The following is a 7505-nucleotide window of genomic DNA, read 5'->3' on the forward strand; positions in this document are numbered from 1 at the left end:
GTGCAGATTGGTCATTCGTTGCCAGAAGAGTAGCATTTTAAGTGTTTTTCACAAAATTCTAAATGGCCTAAAATCTGTAATGGCAGACCTTATGGGTCCCTGAGACAAATGTGTTCCTTGTGAAGAGAGGGAACTAAGTACCGAATTTCATGACTTTAAGTCAAAATGGTGAGGGGTGTGACTTTTCAAAGTTTTCATTTTCAATCTCTTGTTATAGCGCCACCATCTGGCCAATCAGTGTAATTTTGTAAATCCCGGATCTCTATGGCAAGACGTATCATATGGCAAGACGTATCATACACCCACCTTTCACTAACATATGAACGAATAAATGGAGACAGATTCACAGTCCCCTCCCCGACTTCATCATGTGGGACAATAATTATCTGAACGATTGTAGTCTACAGCGCCACAGAAACCTATGGCTCCTACTGCAACCATAGAGTCAAAGACTATGATAGAGTATTCCAGCCAGAGTGAAGAGTGCCTCCTAAATCTATATCCGGTTGGAAATACAAAAACTTCCGGTGAACTTCCTGGTTTTGTTTGCATAGTGGCTAACTTTGCTAGCTATGTCATTTCCAACTATTTAAAACGCTCTTTGTATGTCCGTGAGTCAAACTGTGTTGGAAACGTTAAAACGCACTCTCTCGTCGACAAGACCTGCAATGGCTTGCTCTTAGTCATGCAAGTAACGTTAGTTGAAATGTAGTAACTGTTAGCTAACGGCTAACTTGACAGCTAGTATAGCTAGGATAGGAATAGGATGTGCTGTTAGGAAGTTAGCCAGCCAACACTGATTATGTTTCTGCTTATTCGTCTGTTATGCTTCTACTTGTTTTAAATAACTTCTGCGCTATGGACACCGAGGGAATAGAGATCCGTATAAAGACTCCCGTCGGGGATATGGACTCATCCGTGGACTGCCCATCACTTTTGAGCTTCAGTGACTTGTTGGTGAGCGCTAACTTAATTAGCTAGCGACAGTTGCAAAGTTTACAGTTAGCTAGGCTAAGGACCTAGCTAGTTAGCAACTGTTTTGCTTTACCGTTCATATCTTTCTAAATCTATTTTGCAGGTCGCTATAAGGGATGTCATGCCCGAAACCACAATCACTGCGTTTGAATGTAAGTTACCTCATGAAAAGATTGACATTCTGAGATTATCAGCCTGGTTTCCTGTTGTGGGGACAGTTTTTCATTACACCAACCAAATGTGAAAGTCTGTTTGGCAGACTTCTACCCAACTATGTTTAGTTACAACTGAAAAGCTCAGTCTACTTCTACTACTCAGTTGCTACTTATCTTGCCTTTTTGGCTGGTATTGTCCTTAATACCCAATAAGACTGATTGTCTTCAGGAACCACTTTTGGAAGTTTTTGCACACCAAAAGGATCATGTAGGCTATGTTCCTGGGTGCAAGTTGCCTCTAGACACTGATCGTGGGGCAGTAGCATTTTTCCACACTAATGGTCGTCGTTAGGATGGGGAAGCTGATCCAAGATCGGTACTAGGGGGAAACTTAGTCCGGACCAAGTTTGTGAAGCCATTACCAGGACCATTAGGCCTGCTTCCATTAAAGGCACAATATTTAAACTCTAGTCCTCACGTGTCTGATTTTCTTATCCTGTAACTTTAGGATGAATTAATTGCTTTGTTGGATGTTATACATTGGCTTTCACAGTTACAAAGCGGTCATCTATTTAAAGGCAGAATACTCTGCGCAGGTGTAGAGCTGTGGTTGAGGGTAACACTCCCGGTACAAGTCACATATACAATTCCCCACTGGAGACCATGGGTCAATCCCTGCATCCACCTTTCCTATTGTGTCCCCCACCTGCCAAAAGCCCGCTCTGATTTCCATACTGTCTCAATAAAGTGTCAAAATACCCTCCAAAAATATATATTTGAATACACATCACTGGACCTTGAGTGCTGAAGTTAATCGCTGCATTGCTTTGATGGAATCCTATTCTTAACAATTTGCTGTATTGATTTTGTTAAAATTAATCAATCTCTATTTAAACTATAATGATGATACCACAGCTCAGTAACTACAGCTGTTAATGATAACACAGCTCAGTAACTACAGCTGTTGATGACACAGCTCAGTAACTACAGCTGTTAATGATGACACAGATCAGTAACTACAGCTGTTAATGATACCACAGCTCAGTAACTACAGCTGTTAATGATACCACAGCTCAGTAACTACAGCTGTTAATGATACCAGCTCAGTAACTACAGCTGTTAATGATACCAGCTCAGTAACTACAGCTGTTAATGATAACACAGCTCAGTAACTACAGCTGTTAATGATAACACAGCTCAGTAACTACAGCTGTTAATGATAACACAGCTCAGTAACTACAGCTGTTAATGATAACACAGATCAGTAACTACAGCTGTTAATGATACCAGCTCAGTAACTACAGCTGTTAATGATACCACAGCTCAGTAACTACAGCTGTTAATGATAACACAGCTCAGTAACTACAGCTGTTAATGATAACAGCTCAGTAACTACAGCTGTTAATGATGACAGCCCAGTAACTACAGCTGTTAATGATAACACAGATCAGTAACTATAGCTGTTAATGATGACACAGCTCAGTAACTACAGCTGTTAATGATAACACAGATCAGTAACTACAGCTGTTAATGATAACACAGATCAGTAACTACAGCTGTTAATGATAACACAGATCAGTAACTACAGCTGTTAATGATAACACAGCCCAGTAACTACAGCTGTTAATGATAACACAGATCAGTAACTACAGCTGTTAATGATAACACAGCTCAGTAACTACAGCTGTTAATGATAACACAGATCAGTAACTACAGCTGTTAATGATAACACAGCTCAGTAACTACAGCTGTTAATGATGACAGTCCAGTAACTACAGCTGTTAATGATAACACAGATCAGTAACTACAGCTGTTAATGATAACACAGATCAGTAACTACAGCTGTTAATGATAACACAGCTCAGTAACTACAGCTGTTAATGATAACACAGCTCAGTAACTACAGCTGTTAATGATGACACAGCTCAGAAACTACAGCTGTTAATGATAACACAGCTCAGAAACTACAGCTGTTAATGATAACACAGCTCAGTAACTACAGCTGTTAATGATAACACAGCTCAGAAACTACAGCTGTTAATGATAACACAGCTCAGAAACTACAGCTGTTAATGATAACACAGCTCAGTAACTACAGCTGTTAATGATAACACAGCTCAGTAACTACAGCTGTTAATGATAACACAGCTCAGTAACTACAGCTGTTAATGATAACACAGATCAGTAACTACAGCTGTTAATGATAACACAGATCAGTAACTACAGCTGTTAATGATAACACAGATCAGTAACTACAGCTGTTAATGATAACACAGCTCAGGAACTACAGCGGTTAATGATAACAGCCCAGTAACTACAGCTGTTAATGATAACACAGCTGTTAATGATAACACAGACCAGTAACTACAGCTGTTAATGATAACACAGCTCAGTAACTACAGGTGTTAATGATAACAGCCCAGTAACTACAGCTGTTAATGATAACACAGCTCAGTAACTACAGCTGTTAATGATAACAAATCTGTTAATGATAACACAGACCAGTAACTACAGCTGTTAATGATAACACAGACCAGTAACTACAGCTGTTAATGATAACACAGCTCAGTAACTACAGCTGTTAATGATACCACAGCTCAGTAACTACAGCTGTTAATGATAACACAGCTCAGTAACTACAGCTGTTAATGATACCACAGCTCAGTAACTACAACTGTTAATGATAACACAGCTCAGTAACTACAGCTGTTAATGATAACACAGCTCAGTAACTACAGTTGTTAATGATGACACAGCTCAGAAACTACAGCTGTTAATGATAACACAGCTGTTAATGATGACACAGCCCAGTAACTACAGCTGTTAATGATACCACAGCTGTTAATGATAACACAGACCAGTAACTACAGCTGTTAATGATAACACAGCTCAGTAACTACAGGTGTTAATGATAACAGCCCAGTAACTACAACTGTTAATGATAACACAGCTGTTAATGATAACACAGACTAGTAACTACAGCTGTTAATGATAACAAATCTGTTAATGATAACACAGACCAGTAACTACAGCTGTTAATGATAACACAGCTCAGTAACTACAGCTGTTAATGATAACACAGCTCAGTAACTACAGCTGTTAATGATACCACAGCTCAGTAACTACAACTGTTAATGATAACACAGATCAGTAACTACAGCTGTTAATGATAACACAGCTCAGTAACTACAGCTATTAATGATAACACAGATCAGTAACTACAGCTGTTAATGATAACACAGCTCAGTAACTACAGCTGTTAATGATGACACAGCTCAGTAACTACAGCTGTTAATCTGTGTTTCAGATGAGGATGAGGTGGGCGATAGAATCACTGTGAGGAGTGATGAAGAACTCAAAGCCATGCTGTCATATGTGAGTATTGTTCTCTTCAACATGACACTTTGTTGGACTCCCAAACCCCCAGTTTACCTGACTAGACTCCCATACCCCCAGTTTACCTGACTAGACTCCCAAACCCCCAGTTTACCTGACTAGACTCCCAAACCCCCAGTTTACCTGACTAGACTCCCAAACCCCCAGTTTACCTGACTAGACTCCCAAACCCCCAGTTTACCTGACTAGACTCCCAAACCCCCAGTTTACCTGACTAGACTCCCAAACCCCCAGTTTACCTGACTAGACTCCCAAACCCCCAGTTTACCTGACTAGACTCCCAAACCCCCAGTTTACCTGACTAGACTCCCAAACCCCCAGTTTACCTGACTAGACTCCCAAACCCCCAGTTTACCTGACTAGACTCCCAAACCCCCAGTTTACCTGACTAGACTCCCAAACCCCCAGTTTACCTGACTAGACTCCCAAACCCCCAGTTTACCTGACTAGACTCCCAAACCCCCAGTTTACCTGACTAGACACCCATACCCCCAGTTTACCTACTAGACTCCCAAACCCCCAGTTTACCTGACTAGACTCCCATACCCCCAGTTTACCTGACTACACTCCTATAACCACAGTGTACCTACTAGACTCCCATACCCCCAGTTTACCTGACTAGACTCCCAAACCCCCAGTTTACCTGACTAGACTCCCAAACCCCCAGTTTACCTGACTAGACTCCCAAACCCCCAGTTTACCTGACTAGACTCCCAAACCCCCAGTTTACCTGACTAGACTCCCAAACCCCCAGTTTACCTGACTAGACTCCCAAACCCCCAGTTTACCTGACTAGACTCCCATACCCCCAGTTTACCTGACTAGACTCCCAAACCCCCAGTTTACCTGACTACACTCCTATAACCACAGTTTACCTGACTAGACTCCCATACCCCCAGTTTACCTGACTAGACTCCCATACCCCCAGTTTACCTGACTAGACTCCCAAACCCCCAGTTTACCTGACTAGACTCCCAAACCCCCAGTTTACCTGACTAGACTCCCAAACCCCCAGTTTACCTGACTAGACTCCCAAACCCCCAGTTTACCTGACTAGACTCCCATACCCCCAGTTTACCTGACTAGACTCCCAAACCCCCAGTTTACCTGACTACACTCCTATAACCACAGTTTACCTGACTAGACTCCCATACCCCCAGTTTACCTGACTAGACTCCCATACCCCCAGTTTACCTGACTAGACTCCCATACCCCCAGTTTACCTGACTAGACTCCCAAACCCCCAGTTTACCTGACTAGACTCCCAAACCCCCAGTTTACCTGACTAGACTCCCAAACCCCCAGTTTACCTGACTAGACTCCCAAACCCCCAGTTTACCTGACTAGACTCCCAAACCCCCAGTTTACCTGACTAGACTCCCAAACCCCCAGTTTACCTGACTAGACTCCCAAACCCCCAGTTTACCTGACTAGACTCCCAAACCCCCAGTTTACCTGACTAGACTCCCAAACCCCCAGTTTACCTGACTAGACTCCCAAACCCCCAGTTTACCTGACTAGACTCCCAAACCCCCAGTTTACCTGACTAGACTCCCAAACCCCCAGTTTACCTGACTAGACTCCCAAACCCCCAGTTTACCTGACTAGACTCCCATGACAGCAGTTTACCTGACAACACTCCTATAACAACAGTTTACCTGACTGTACTCCTATAACAACAGTTTACCTGACTACACTGCCATAACAACAGTTTACCTGACTACACTGCCATAACAACAGTTTACCTGACTACACTGCCATAACAACAGTTTACCTGACTACACTGCCATAACAACGGTTTACCTGACTACACTGCCATAACAACGGTTTACCTGACTACACTGCCATAACAACGGTTTACCTGACTACACTGCCATAACAACGGTTTACCTGACTGCACTGCCATAACAACGGTTTAGCTGACTGCACTGCCATAACGGTTTACCTGACTGCACTGCCATAACAACGGTTTACCTGACTACACTACCATAACAACAGTTTACCTGACTACACTGCCATAACAACGGTTTACCTGACTACACTGCCATAACAACGGTTTACCTGACTACACTGCCATAACAACGGTTTACCTGACTACACTGACATAACAACGGTTTACCTGACTAAGGGAATGTTTAGTCTTGGTGTGGGTTTTCCTTGTGCCAAGTGTTATAATCAAGATGGACAAATCATTGAAGTGTTTTCTCCTGCATTTTCGTTTTTGGTCCAGTACACAAGTAACGTTCGCAAGTAACGTTCGCAAGTAACGTTCCCAAGTAAGGTTCGCAAGTAGCATTCGCAAGTAACACAGTAATTGTTTATGGCACATCAACATTTATAACAAAAGTTGGTGGAACCGTTTACATTTTAGGGATGAACCTTGTGGACATTGCAGAGGTGAGCTGAGTTCTTCTGGTATTTACAGAGGTCCCAACTTGTAATTACGTTTCCTTTCACATCCTTTAAAAAAAAATACAAATTAACAGTAACAAATGCAAATGAAACCCCCCAAAAAGCTATTTTCTGGCGTGGGTCTTTTTGATTGAGATGACAGCCTTTGTGTTGAATGAGTGTTGCTATGGCCAAAGATTGAAAATAACACTGCATTTGGAAAATAAATTATCTCCTGTTGAAGAATTCTTAAAAATGGAATAAAGTAAATATAATTACTGACCCCGGTATACCATTGAGGCAGCAATTATAACCTTCTTTTTCACTCCGCTATTGAGTGTTTTTTGTTGAAGGGGGGGAAAGCTATTAAAAATCTATTACAACAGATCTTTTCACCCAGGGCCACAGTGTGCTCATTGCTAAGCAGACTGGTAAAGATGACAAGTAACTCTACATATTTCTGCCTTTCTGTCTCCTACAACAAAGCACTGTATGTGGGCGATTCCACGCCAGTGGGAGCAGAACATCTTTTTTCTATCTCGGATTGTTCCAGCAATTCTCACATAGACACTTCATTGGGAGGAAGGA

At 42.1% G+C, this 7505-nt stretch overlaps 1 long non-coding RNA gene across 1 annotated transcript; it reads left to right on the top strand.

The window, feature by feature from the left end:
• The first annotated feature begins 541 nt into the window (after positions 1–541).
• Positions 542–4505, top strand: LOC120057086. Its single transcript, XR_005477880.1, has 3 exons — positions 542–957; positions 1079–1127; positions 4438–4505. It is a non-coding gene; the product is annotated as an uncharacterized LOC120057086 (long non-coding RNA).
• Positions 4506–7505: the final 3000 nt, after the last annotated feature.

This window comes from Salvelinus namaycush, chromosome 1 (genome assembly GCF_016432855.1).
Source record: "Salvelinus namaycush isolate Seneca chromosome 1, SaNama_1.0, whole genome shotgun sequence".
NCBI classification, from domain to species: domain Eukaryota; kingdom Metazoa; phylum Chordata; class Actinopteri; order Salmoniformes; family Salmonidae; genus Salvelinus; species Salvelinus namaycush.